Source organism: Canis lupus, chromosome 9, assembly GCF_011100685.1.
Source record: "Canis lupus familiaris isolate Mischka breed German Shepherd chromosome 9, alternate assembly UU_Cfam_GSD_1.0, whole genome shotgun sequence".
NCBI lineage: Eukaryota > Metazoa > Chordata > Mammalia > Carnivora > Canidae > Canis > Canis lupus.
In genome coordinates, this window is record NC_049230.1 from 5,218,178 (window position 1) to 5,232,089 (window position 13,912).

The 13,912-nt window shown below is 49.8% G+C and overlaps 1 long non-coding RNA gene and 1 pseudogene across 6 annotated transcripts; both read left to right on the top strand.

Annotated features, from left to right (window-relative positions):
* Positions 1-331: 331 nt before the first annotated feature.
* LOC106559235 lies at positions 332-6,537 on the top strand. 6 transcript variants are annotated; one of them, XR_005364188.1, is made up of 4 exons: positions 351-661; positions 1,008-1,284; positions 2,672-3,477; positions 5,653-6,537. It is a non-coding gene; the product is annotated as an uncharacterized LOC106559235 (long non-coding RNA). The 6 variants fall into 6 exon arrangements; XR_005364191.1 differs by lacking the exon at positions 5,653-6,537 and having other exon boundaries at positions 357-661; positions 2,672-2,954; positions 3,047-3,707; XR_005364190.1 differs by lacking the exon at positions 5,653-6,537 and adding an exon at positions 1,854-1,909 and having other exon boundaries at positions 364-661; positions 2,672-3,707.
* A 2,549-nt stretch (positions 6,538-9,086) lies between these two features.
* Positions 9,087-13,004, top strand: LOC119876676 (annotated as a pseudogene).
* The last annotated feature ends 908 nt before the right edge of the window (positions 13,005-13,912 follow it).

Here is a 13,912-nt window from a genome sequence, read left to right on the forward strand (position 1 = left end):
GCCCCCGGGAGGCCCCGGCCGGTCCCGAGCGCCCCGAGCCCGTTCCGGGAAGGTGACTCAGCGACGCGCCCCGGGCTCGAGAAACTCCGCAGGACTAAGAACCGGGGGGAAGGAGCCGGGGCGTCCTGCCCTCCCGCCGCGCCGCAGCCGCAGCCGCAGCCGCGGCCCCGGACCTCCGGACCCCCCACCCCCACTCCCCGGGAACCCGAACCCGGGGGACCGCTGCGCTGCAGCCGCAGTGCCGTGGTCACGCGACGCGGGGACGAGCGGCGGCGGCGGCGGAGGAGGAGGAGGAGGAGGAGGAGGAGGAGGAGGAGGAAGAGGCGGCGGCTCGGTGCGGGAGCCAGAGGGCCAGGGACAGCCCGCCAACCCCTCCTCCCCCGCCTCGTCCTCCTCCCCTCCCCTCCCCTCCCCATGTCCCCTCCAGTGAAGCCTACGGTCGAAGCCTGGATTAGGCGCCGCGAAAACGCGGGGCTCGGGCGGGTGCTCCCCGAGATCGCAGCCTGGGAGCGAGGTGCCTGCGGAGGCCAGGGCAGCCTCCCCCTCTCCCCCGCTCGGGAGGGCACTTCATTCAGGCCTGAGGAGCCGCTGCGTTAAACCTTGGAACCTGGTGGAAACTGAGGCACAGGGAAGGGAAGACCTGGCGGTGCAGGAGTCCGTGGTGAGAAAGCTCGCCCGCTGCAGGGTCCCTCTCTTCCTCCCGAGCGCCCCAGGCTGGAGCCCCGGGGGTGGCAGGGCCGGGCGGGGGCGGGGTGACCAGAACCCCGGCGGGCGAGGGGCGGGGAGGCGGGGGCGGGGGGTGAGGGGGGCCTGCTGGGTTCTTGCTCCGGCCTCCGGGGGCTCAGTGGGAGGGAGGTTGGGGGGCAGAGCCCTCTGGCCCCGGTTCCAGTCCGCACAATGGTTCCTCTGTCCTCCCGGCCGCCTCTTGCCCTGCCCCCCTCACCTCCACGGTCTCTGCTCTGCCCCCCTCATTCTTGTCATTAACCGCCCGGTTCCGCTCTCTCCAGGCCCGCGCTGACCTCCAGCCTGTCTCTAAAGTACCGCATCTGCCTCCAGAAACTGGCCCATCAGCATCCCGGCCAGGGGAAACAGGATGGGCCAAAAACAAGATGCTGTGGCCCTTTGACAGTTGGGGGAACCCAAACCCTGGGAAGTGAAGGTTCTTGCAAATGCTTAGCACCAGTTCCCAGCAGAGCTGAGAAGCAAACGCAGGAGTCCTGCCCCAGCCTGGAAGACTGAGGCCACCCCAGGCTTCTCGCACATGTTTGAGTATCCGCCGACCTGGTAGGTCGCTTGCCACAGAGCTGCCCCAACGTCCGGGCTGTGCAGGGTGTCCCAGAGAAAAGAGAAAACACCTTAAAGCCCTCTCCAGACTTCCTCTCCCAAGTCCTGATTCAGCAGGGCCCACCACGCCGTGAGGCCCACCATGAGCCTGGCTTCAGGCTCGATCCCACCTGATTGCCACTCAGGCTCACAGGTGAAAGAGACTGGTTTTCCCAGCCCCCCTTCCTCCTCGTGGGGAGCCCCCCGCCACCAGGGAGACACACCTGAGAGCCCCTTCTCTCCTGCTTCAGAGAAAGAAAGCAGGAATTGACTGGGCCTGGCTCCAGCTTTCTGGAAAATTGGAGCCAAGGCCGCCAGATGGCAAATGACTTGCTTTTATTAGGATAGGATTCCCGCCACCTCACCGGTCCCTGAAGCAGTCGTCCCAGGAGGTTTCAGCTCCCAAGCTGAATTGCAGAGCCTCCAGGCCTCCTTTGACCTTGAGTCCTTGCTGCCAGGGAGGCTGCAGGAGCAGGGAAGGGAGGTGTCCAGCCCTCCAAACTCTTCCTAAGACTTGTGTTCTCGGACAGCCCCCAGATGTGGCTTTCCCTTCTGAGAGGTTCCTAGATGCTGGTGACAGTGTCAGGTATTGGGGGGGACGGGGTGTGCCGCACACGTGGTGATCCAGGAGGGCAGACTGGTCACGCAGGATTCTTGGCTGCACGCAGGGAGTGATCAGAGTTTCTGTTTCTGCTGTGGCTCATCCACTCTGGGCGTGTGGTGAGCCTAGCTCCACGCTCTGCGTGACCTCCTCGTCCTCGTGGGATTCCTTGCTGAGGCTGGGAGCACAGGGCTTGTCTGGGCTCCGCCTTCCACCCTCACCTGCAGGCTGATGGGGTACTTAGCCTCCAGAGCCCCCTGCCGGGCCCGCCCACTCGGCTCATTTCCACTCCTTGCCCAGCATCTGAAAGCTATTCTGGTAGTTTCTTGGGGTCATTGTAACAAAGTGCCACCAACTGGGTGGCCTCCCAGAAATCCACTGTCTCTCAGACCTGGAGGCCCAAGTCTGAGATCAGATTGTCAGGGTTCCTTCCGGGGCTGTGCGGGAGGATCTGTCCCAGGCCTCCCTCCTAGCTCGGGCGGGCTGCTGGCAAGCTGCTGTTGCTTGGCTGGGCGATGCATCACTGCATCTCTGCCTTCGTCTGCACGTGGCCTTCTTCCCGAGAAAGATTTGGCTGCTTCGGTTCCTTGTTCCTTAGGGTCTGCGTGATCTCCGGTGGGCGTGTTGTTTTTCAAATGCAAATTGCTCTGGGAGGAAAAAACCAACGGGTCATTAGGACTCTAGTGGGAATTAACGTATTACAATTCTTTTAGCATTTAACCTTTTCTTTTTTTTTAATTTTTAAAGATGTATTTATTACACAGAGACAGAGAGGCAGAGACACAGGCAGAGGGTGAAGCAGGCTCCATGGAGAGAGCCCGACGTGGGACTCGATCCCGGGTCCCCAGGATCATGCCCTGGGCTGAAGGCAGGCGCTAAACCGCTGAGCCACCCGGGCTGCCCGATTTCACCTTTTCAATCAGAGAAAGTGCAAATGCGAGGTGTCCTGAAAAAGGGACGTGTTCCTGCAGATGTGGGAGGAAGGAGGATGTCTGGAAGCCAGAACTACCCTCCTCCTCACGTTGTCAAGGTGAGATCTGTTGGGAGGGGTTGTTTACATCTGCCCTGGCTGCCACACTTCCTTGCACGCCCAGGCTTGCACACCGCTCCCTCAACTTTCAGATCTCACCGCGCATCTTGATTTATGGCATCTTTGGCTTCCCGAGGAGTTGCGTTTGTTTTTCAGCCCTTGGAAGAACAAAGCTGAGGTTTGTGTTAGTGTAGGGATGCTCAGATTTGTTCTTTTACAAGCTCCAGAGGTCAGAATGGATCAGCAGGGCTGCAGGCTGCGTTGCCCCGCCTGTTCCACCTCCAGCGGCCACCTGCATTGTCTGGCTCAGGACCCTTCCTTCATTCCAAAGTCAGCGCAGGACTTCAGATCTCTGACCTTTACTTCTGTTGTCACGCCTCCGACTGATTTTCCAGCCTCCCTCTTCCTCGTAGGAACCTTGTGATTGCCTTGGCCCCACCCAGATCATCCAGGATAATCTCACCCTTCTAGAGCCTTAATGTGAAGTTTCTGAAGCATCCGCACGTCCCTTTTACCATATAAGGTAATCCATTCACTGGTACCAAGGATGAGGACCTGGACCTTTGGGGGGCTGTTACTCTGGCAACCACGGATGGGTAGGGAAAGTCTGGGAACTGTGTCCTTACTTGGCTACCGAACTTTCTGACATTCCCCGCTTTCCCCAGCGCTGCCAAGTAAACACAAACCAGGAGCTTGCTTTCCCCCCAAATAAGTGGCTATCTTGTGGGAGTAAAAACATTTTTGCTGGCGTAACACGTGATTCTGTGGACTTCATGGGTAGCGGTCCCAACAAAGAAAACTGGTTTCCAATTTTGAAAACTACCTGAGAGAGAGAAATTGGCATCTGGGCTAAACATAGTAATTCCAGGGTTTCAGAACCCCAACTTTTCACCTGAGGGAGGGCTGGCAAGCAGACCAACCCATCCCCTTTCGGCCTGTTAGGATTCCCCACTCAGCTTTGCAGGAAGCGTTTGCCACAGGGCGCGGGCCCCCTGGGTACCAAAAGGAAGTGTGTCACCCTCTCAGCTCCTATCACGTGATCTGGCAATCCAGCTGCTTCTGCGGCTCTGTGGTAAAGCTAAACCGGACCAGCCACACAGAAAATCATGGCCAGGAATATTCCACAGGCTCTCACTGACATCAGCTCCGGTTTGGGCCTGAGGCCGCCTCTGGCCTAGTCTCCAGTGACCAACCCCACATCCTGGATACTTGGGAGGCAAGAGATTGTCCCTTTCTGCGGCTGCAGCCAGCCCTCCACCCCACCCAACTATGGCACTTGCTCATCTCTGCTGGTTTGGAGACCGCAGACACCTGGTAAAAGACTTCACCCAAGGGAAGAAAAGCCGCATCAAACTGCCTTAGGCAGGTCCCCAAAGGGAACTGGGAATCAGGAAGAGGGACCTGGCACCTCTGCCATTGGGGAGCAGGAAAGCAGAGCAGGCCAAGGGGATGGGTGTGTATACGGTTTTCCTGGGGCTTTTTGTTGTGCAATGTTTTCCACTTTCACTTCTCTCGAAAGCTAAGATGTGTCCTTGGGTTGTTCCCAAAGCAAACAGACAGGGGGCTGGACACGGCCCCAGGCTGGACACTGCATTGGCGCTGGTCTAGGGCCTTTCCTCCTACCTGAGGCCAGACCCCTTCTGCCAAGGGAAGGTGAGGGGCCCTCTCACCCCGACCCAAAGAAACCCAGAGAAGCCGGTGCTGCCTGGCCTCTGGGGATGCCTGCCGGAGGCACCCCACTGACCCCTGGTGGTCACCTGGGGGATGCGTCCTCTCCTCTTCCATCCACACCTTCCGCATCCGTGCCATTTGGGGGGTGGTTTAGATTGGGGTCAAAAGAAGGCCGCTGGATGCCCTACTTCGCCCTACTTGCTGCACAAAGACTCGGATGCTGGAGTGGGGCTTGCCCACCCCTGCTGCTCATTATCCACATCCTGAAAATAGAACTACCCCTTCCCTGGAGGCTTGCCTCTTGAAGGTCAAACCCTTTGATTCTTTCCAGACACAACCCTGGTAACCTAAGCCACGATTATACAGGATGGGCCGGGACCGCTGGGGCCAAGGAGGGGACTTGGGGGCAAGGGACGCTGTAACCTGATTGCACACGTGTGTGCCCCTAAGCCTTTGTGCATCAAGGGGAGTGACGTGCTGATCCGACGGGAGAGCCGTTTCCAAAAGCAGAATTCCTTGTTCTCGCTGCTCACAGCCCCAAAGTCCTGGCCATGGCCACGTGACTGGCATCTTGAGAATGAATTAAGATGTCATTTCTCCTTCAAGGCATCCTCAGATGATCCTGGCAGGCTTCTCTGAAACTCACTTTTGAAACGGAATGGGGAACCAAGTGATTGCCTGTCAACGCTTACAGAGGAATTAGTTAGTGAATTTTTTTTTAATTTTTTATTTATTTATGATAGTCACAGAGAGAGAAAGAGAGAGAGAGAGAGGCAGAGACACAGGCAGAGGGAGAAGCAGGCTCCATGCACCGGGAGCCCGACGTGGGACTCGATCCTGGGTCTCCAGGATCGCGCCCTGGGCCAAAGGCAGGTGCCAAACCGCTGCGCCACCCAGGGATCCCCATGAATTTTTTTTTTAAAGCAAACCAAAAGGGAAAGGCCCCGGCCAGGGCTCCTGAGCAGCGAGGAGCTGATAGGTGGCTACAGAGCACCTCTTTTCTCTTGTCTTCTTGTCTCCTTCCTAGAACTGCAGTCATCACATGAAGTCCTCAAGACGTGCCTGTGGGCCGACCTCTCCTGACCGCAGGGCCCCAGCAGGTGCAGCGGAACGGCCAGGAGAGGGAGCCGCACCTGGGTGCCAGGTGGCCGCTGTGCCGCTGCGGAGAGCCCGGAAGGGCACGTCCGACGCCTCACGTCCTCCTGGCTGGGCAGGCCGGGTCCCGGGAGAGAGGGACAGATGGCCCCGGTGCAGAGTTAAAAGGGCACATACATCAGTCTTCCTGACTCGGAGGGCCTAGGAAAATCCATGGCATTAGAACTCGGCATTTGCAAACAAGCACAAAGATCCTCAGATTTTAGGCTGAGTTCCAGGGCCATGTGACAAGTATCTGTGACTACTCGGTTCTCAGATTGAGAGCTTTGAGCACTCAAGGAAGGGAAACAATATCTGCAAAATGCGAGTAACGTGGGATCGGGTCTGCCTCCTTCAGCTCTTGGCAGGCACGGGTGATATTCCCCAGGGGAGAGGCATGTTACGTCCTCAGGGCTGCATCTCGTACTCCCATCGGCAGCCACAGCAAAGCCCAAGACCTCGAGGGCCATGTCCCTGCAGTCTCGGGCATTTCTGAAATGCTGGAGCCCTGAGTGGAAGGGTGGGGGTGGCTAATTCTAATTCTAGACCAAGACTCACATATGTTGCAAGCTTTCAATAAACATTAGCAGGTCAACCATGAAAAAAAGGACCTAACAGAAGTAGAAAGCAAAGCTAGCATTACCCACCAGCCCTTGAGAAAAATATATTTTAAAGTGAGGTTCCTGGGGCGCCTGGGTAGCTCAGTGGTTGAGCGTCTGCCTTTGGCTCAGGGCGTGATCCTGGGGTCCTGGGATCGAGTCCCGCATCGGGCTCCCCGAAGGGCACCTGCTTCTCCCTCTGCCTGTGTCTCTGCCTCTGTCTGTGTGTCTCTCATGAAAAAATAAAATAAAATAAAATAAAATAAAATAAAAGATACTCTTCCAGAATCTATTCAATTAACTTCATTCTAAGTATATTGTTGGCATTGAGATCTGATAAGAAACCGTGGCCAGCGGAGCTTTACAGTGCCCACACTAGCACACCAGTGGAACGTTAAGAAAGCTCTGATTGTACTTCTAATATTGTCAAACAGTCTATATGAGCAGAAGAGACTTTGCTATGGGGTATATGATGCCTGGTGTTCAGTCTCAATACGGACTCCTGAAGTATTTACACACACACTGTCCTCCCAGTGCTATGCAGCCTTCCAGCTTAACATTCAGAACCTACAAGGCATCAATTTAGGTGATTGGATGGGGGAAAGGAAGCTCTCCCCTCTGCAGAATCAAGTATAGAAGTCTTTGGGAGGCAGCACACTGAGTTAGATGTGTTCTTTCTTGGGACATATGATTACCACAAAGATGATCAATGTGGCCTCTGGCATTTTCTTGAAATGGGTGCGGCTTGCCATTTATCTCCAGCACCTAACACAGTGCCTGATTCACATTGCTCAATAAGTATTGTTGAATATATGAATGAACTAAAAATGACCAAGTGTAATGAATTCCCAAGTACTCTGAAAGTGTTTGATGAGTATTTTCTCCTGATTTTACCAAGAGGTTGGTGTGTCCTCTAATTTTTTGATGCCAGACTTGGGACATTATTGATTTGGGAGATGAGAGGGAAAGGTGCTCCAATTTACTTCAGAGGAGGAAGAACATCTGGAAAACAATGTAAACTATCAGCAGTCTGAAAGGAGTGTCGTAGGTATCAAGTCGAGTCCTGAGTCAGTTATATCTACCCGCTGCAAGAAATGCTTTTATGACAGTACCCGAACTTACAAAAAAAATCCGAATTACAAAGGTGAGGCTGGTGTTCTGTAAGTTGAATGTGGATGTGGAAAACACATTCTTGTCAGAGGGCAGGAATGTCTTTGCAGTGTCTCATGCCCAGGTGCACTAAGGATGGGCGCCCTTGGAGAGAGGCAGAGAGACTGGGAAAATGGCCTCTCTGTCTTTGGGCTAAGGAGCAATCTCGTGAGGAGTATTTCATTTACCTACCTAAGCATTATAAAGTCTTCTGCTATGTTGATGGCAAGCTCTCCATTTTGCTATAAATGAGGGCAGCATCACTGCTATGTAGCAGACAGTTAAGGACACCTGAGAGCCTACTCCTCACATGGATAGAAACCAAGACATGGGAAATGACTTTTTTTGGGAAGGCAGGGGAGATACATTCCTTACCCAAAGGGTGGGTGTCTGAGGACTCTTGGATAATCCAAGAGGGGTAGGAAGAGGCTGGAGAGGGGAGGGTTGAGATTAGAAGAGCATCCTGAAGGATTTCAAGGTTCTCACCTTATTTTTTTTCTTTTTGAGGATTTAGTCATGAGTGTGGGAGCCCCATTCTCTGAAGCCCAGGGAGGACCCTGTTAGGGCCACTTTTGGCTCTAGTCTCAGACCTCCCAGGTGACATGGGTAGAGTGATGCAAGGCACTCAGCTTGAAGCCCCACTGATGACTCCCTCTGCCCTAAGGTTCTCACCTTTTTTTTTTTTTTGAAGATTACTTATTTATTTATTTGGGAGGGGCAAGGGATAGAGAAGAGCATGTGAGAACACAGTGGGAGGAGGAGGGGCAAAGGGAGAAGGAGAAGCAGGCTCTCCACTGAACAGGGAACCCATTGCAGGACTTGATCCAGGACCCTGAGATCATGACCCGAGCCAAAGGCAGACGCTTAACCGACGAGCCACCAGGTGACCTGGTTCTCACCTTTTTTAAGGGCAGAGCCCACATTACGCTCAATCAGCCTTGGCAAAAGGTAGCAATCCACATTTATTGAAACTGGAAGTAGCCTTTCCTTCTAATGTCTTTCAGATTCCTCTTTTGTCTCTCTGGGTAATCTTTGTTGGGCATCTGTGTATCTTGAGGAAAAAAGGATGAGGCGATTTTTGAAAACTTAGTTCCAAGACTCCCCATCCTCCACCCTACCCTCTACCCCGTGAAGAACGGAGAACACATCCTTTCTGGAGATGGCAGCTAACTAGCAGAGGCAGTGGGTTTCCCTTGGCAGTCAAGAGCAGCAGGGGGCCGGTCGCTGGCCTGAGTCTGCTGCCCTGGATGGTGCCAGCGGCTGCTGGTTCACCCTGGCCAGCAGTTGATGTCTGCCTCCGATGCCACTCCAGCGACTGGTCATTGACAGAAGATCCAGGCAGAGGTGGAGCGTGGATAACTGCTATGGATTTACCTAAGCACAGCTAAAAAGAAGAGCTCAGAAGCTTTCCCTGGATTTGTGAGGTGCCATCATAAGCCAGTGTGGTGACAAAATGCCCATGACGCCCATCTTGGCAGCCCATTTCTTGGCTGACTTTTCCATCTTTTTGGGGGTTGATGAATGAAACTAACCCCCAAATACAAATGTCGACTGTTTCAGAGATGTGAACACCGCTGTGATGGAGCTGCTGATCATGGCTTACGCGCTGAAGACTGCCTGTGCCAGGAACATTATCGGAGTCATCCGTACTTCCCTACAGCAAGCAAAGCAAGATGCGGAAGAGGGGTTCCATTGTGTGCAAGCTCCTGGCGTCCATGCTGGCGAAAGCAGGTGAGTGTGGACGCAGGCCCTGGGGAGCCCGCCCTGTCACTTAGGACTCTTTCTGCTTGACATTAGTCCCTACCTCAGCTAATTTGGGGCCTCTCTCTTAAGTGTTGTTCACTAATTACTTCCTTCCTGTTTCCTTTGATAGTTCTGGTTAGGGGTGTGTGAGTGTAGGTATGAACTCTCATGTGTTCCTCTCCTCTTTGTCTTAACTTGACAGTGATGTGTCTCTCCACTAATCCTGGACTTTCTCATCATTCTGCCCCATCTCATCTTCTCATGAAAACTTTAGCTGTGATCCTGGCGTCCTAATGGGATCTTTCGAGCTTCAGGTGTAGGTTTACATATTTGCCTTGGTTAGCTAGGCTGTGTTTTGTACGTAGTTTAAACTGGTGTTTTTCTTCTGTGGCTTCTCCAGTTTATGTAGTACTCCTTTCTTCCCCTCCTGACTGTCTCTGAATAGCAGCTCATTTTCATTGCTTTATTCTGTGTTTTTGTAGCGGCAACATACTTTCGGCCCGTGAATCAAATGTAATAACACCTGATGGTAATTGGGATTTATTTGCCTGGCGTGTTTACTTAAAAACTCTAATACACATTCAAGCCCTGAGAAAAATTTGGATTCCATCCTCTCTCAAGATGTGTAGCTGTTTGGGGAGGAACGGGGTAATTAATGGTTCTTTGCTCTAGAGGGTTTGCAGTAACCTTTGATTATCTGCAATGTTTTATATATGTACCTTTTTGTTCAGCACGACTGATTATAAGAGTATGTCTATCATCTTTTCTATAAGAATACTTCTTGACTCATTCTTTTATGACCTTGAGAAATTGTTCAAACTCTCCACTATCTTACCCTTGTGGTATATGGATTTTATATCCTAATAGTGTATTATTTAGCTTTCATATTTAATTCCTTCTGCTCTAGCCATAGGCCTTTAAACTTCTACAGTCTTTAGTCAAGGCCTATTTTTACACCCATTACTTCTTCCATGTTTTCTAACTTTACATATTCATATTTTTGCTTGTGCCTGACTTTTCTTAATTTTCAGGACCAAGCTAGTTAGGATAGTATAGGAGAGCACCTTCCTCTCTGCTCTAGGTCTCTCTCCATGTGGAAGGTCATAGGCTCTTTGACATGAGGCTGACAACATTCTGAGTCACTAAGTGTTGTTGAGGTTCCAGATGAAGCTATGACTAATGTGCTGTCCAAAACACAGTCCCTGCTTTCAGGCTTCGGTAGGAAACAGGGGTGGGCGTCTAGTTTATGTCCACTGTGGCCATTAACTTGTAGGGGGGAACGTTGTAATTTTTTGTTTTAAAATTTCAGGTTTAACTCACATTATCACTATGGATCTTCATCAAAAGGAAATACAAGGCTTTTTCAGCTTTCCCGTGGACAACCTTAGAGCCTCACCTTTCCTGCTTCAGTATATCCAGGAAGAAGTGAGGAGCCACCAGCAAACACCCATTGTCCTCAAAAGAGACCCTATGTAGTTTTTCTCTGTATCAGATTCAATATTGAAGGCACATCAGATGGTCTTTCCCTTAAGTCTCAGTGCCTGAGGCAGCCAGATAGGGTCAGCATGTAGGCATGGACGATAGTATTTTTAAGCCATTAAAAATGGATTTCCTTCTAGTATCTTTAGCAATTGCTTATGTTTTCTTAAATGAAGGTGTTAAGAAGTAATTATTTTTAATCTTCTTGATGTAGCAGTACTTTTGCAATGATGTTAATTGATAAGTGTTTAAATTTTAAACGTGTAAGTGAAACTCTAGAGTATGTGATTGCTAGTATGGATCATTGTTACGAGAGGAAAAGTGTCACACCAGCACCCAGGTGTTACTTGTGATAACTTTTCAGTATTTTCTTATTTTTCCTTCAAATCTAGATTCCAAATTACAGAAATGCAGTCATAGTAGCTAAGTCTCCTGATGCTGCCAAAGGTAAATATGTTGGACATTCATAAAAATTCCTTTTGGGTGCTTCTGAAGTCAAAATGAGCTGTTTGGGAACTCAGAGCATGTAATCATGTTGGCCTGGAAAAGCTCATTGGCTCCAGCTTTCCCCCACGGTATTGTCCTGTTCCCACCAGGGTTTATCGCTAGTCTCCAAATAATACAAGGCGGTCCCTGAATTACTCGGTTTTCCTCCTGTAGGAGAAAAGGAAGTTCTTCCTTCAGATTCTCAGGAAAAGGAAAACAGAGGGCCATGAATGTTTTTCAGGCAATGGTTTTAAGAGACCTTTTTTGAACAAGGTTCCATCTTCTGAAGATAAGTGTTATAATATTGGACAAAGCAGGAGAAACAGAACGAATATGTACAATCAGATGCTGGCCCACATCTCAACTCCTGTGCCTCTTGAGGCATTTACGTTCTGGTCTAGGCCCCATCCTCTGAATTGCCTAAATCATTCCTTGTGTGTCCGTAAAAGTTCAGATGATGTTTCATTTGATGATTAATAAAGTGTTGAGATAGTGACACTTGGGTTTTTTCCATGAATTTCCGTTTCCTGTTGTCTTTCCGTAGGGCCCGTCATATGCTGAGAGACTGCGTTGGGGTTAGCTGTGATCACGGAGAAGCTCAGTGTACAGAGCTGGACATGGATGATGGTCGCCATTCTCCCCCGTGGTCAAAAAAGCTACTGTCCACCGGGTCGGAGTTGCCCTGTAAGATTAGCTCTAGTTCTTATTTCACTTGTAAATCGGAAGAAAGTTTAATAATATGAATGGCTAGAAGTTAATACGTATATGGATGAACGGTATCTTGGTCTTTTTGCTTTTTAAAGATTTTTATATTTAAATAATCTCTACACCCAGCATGGGGCTTGAACTTATAGCCCCAAGATCAGAAGTCCCATACATGGGACGTTGGGTGGCTCAGTGGTTGAGCGCCTGCCTTCGGCCCAGGGCGTGATCCTGAGGTCCTGGGATTGAGTCCCACATTGGGCCCCCTGCATGTGCCAATTGATGGCAATTTGATAGGATAAAAAAGTTAGAATGTTAACCTGACAGGAGCCTGTCTGAAGTAACCTGTTGGAGGTATAACCATTCTGGTATTTCCCCACACCTGTTAATCTCTGTATGTTATGGAGCATGGCAAATAGATACAAATTTTAGAGATTCCTCTAAAAAGCATACTGTTATCTTCTGGTATAGAATGCCAGTTATTACCACTCAAAATCCATGGAAAGAAATAGCCTCCACACTGCTGGATTAATAACAGGTTAGTCAGGTATCAGGTCAAAGGGTTGATTACTAAAATAAGTGCTTAAAAGTTACTGGGATCCCAAAGCCTGGTATAGTCAGTGGTTACTATCACCACCCTCCCAAAAAAAAAAGCTTAAGATTCACACCGTCACACATACAACGTTTTAGCTAAAGCTAAAATTATTTCACACTCTGAATGCTAAGTGTACCCAGATTAGTTCAGTTGTCCTTATGGAGTCTGAATGTAACACCATCTCTTTAACAAAAGGGGAAACCAATGCAATCCCATTCAATTACCTAAAAATACCACGATGGGATGGCTGGCTGGCTCAGTTGGAAAGGCATGTAACTTTTTTTTTTTTTTTTTTTTTAAAGATTGTATTTATTTGCTCATGAGAGAGACACAGGCAGAGGGAGAAGCAGGCTCCTGTGGAGAGCCCGATGTGGGACTTGATCCCAGATCCCGGATCATGCCCTGAGCGAAGGCAGACACTCAACCCTGAGCCACCCAGGCATCCCAATTTCAGCGGTTTTTATACAAGAGAAACAAGTAATAAAGTCTTAGTTTAAATTTTTGGTATTGCAGCATTTTTTTTTTTGCAGCATTTATTTGAGGATTTATAATTAAAGTTCTTGAATAAGCAATATATCCCCATATTTCAAAATTTAAAAAGTATAAAATTCTTTACAGTAAAAAAGTTTCCCTCAGCTAACTCTGATCTGCAGTATAGTTGGTTTCTTATATCCATTTAGAGGCTGTATGCATAGGCAAGCAGATAACATACTTCTTCTCGCATTTCACACGGCGGTAGTGGTAGTATATCAGACACATTGTTCTCCCCCTTGCTTTTCTCATCCAAGACCTCCTTCCCTGTCAGTCTGGACATACCTCTTGGTCTTTTAGTTTCATAAGTGTTCTACTTAGGGATATACCACAATTTATTCAGTCAGTTGTCGTTGATGAACATGTAGTTTTTCCAGGCTTGGCTGTGAAGAAAGAATGTGTAATAATAAACACTTTTTGAGCCCTGATTGTGTCAAGAGGTCATCTAAGCTCTTCAGTAGATCTTCGGGTGATCTTTTGTTTTCGCATGATTTTTTAGAGCTACTTGTGTCATCTCTCATGCCAGCAAGGCAGCTGAGATGCAGCCAGGAGCTGGGGGAGCCAGGTTTTGGAATGACAGGAGCTTCAGGAGCCATACTTTAGTTTTATTTTGAACAAACTGCAATCTTAGAAAAAAGCTGAAAGAATACAGAATTTCTCTCTACTCTTTGCTCGGAGTCCCCAGATTTAGCACTTAGATACACATCCTTTTCTTAACCACTTGAGGGTGAGTTGTAGACATAACGTCTATTTCTAAATGCTTCAGTAATATTTCATAAAAACAGATATTCTTTTACATAACACAGTGTAATTATAGACTCCGGAAACGGACATTGTTACAATACTGTTACCTAATCTGCAGACCTTAT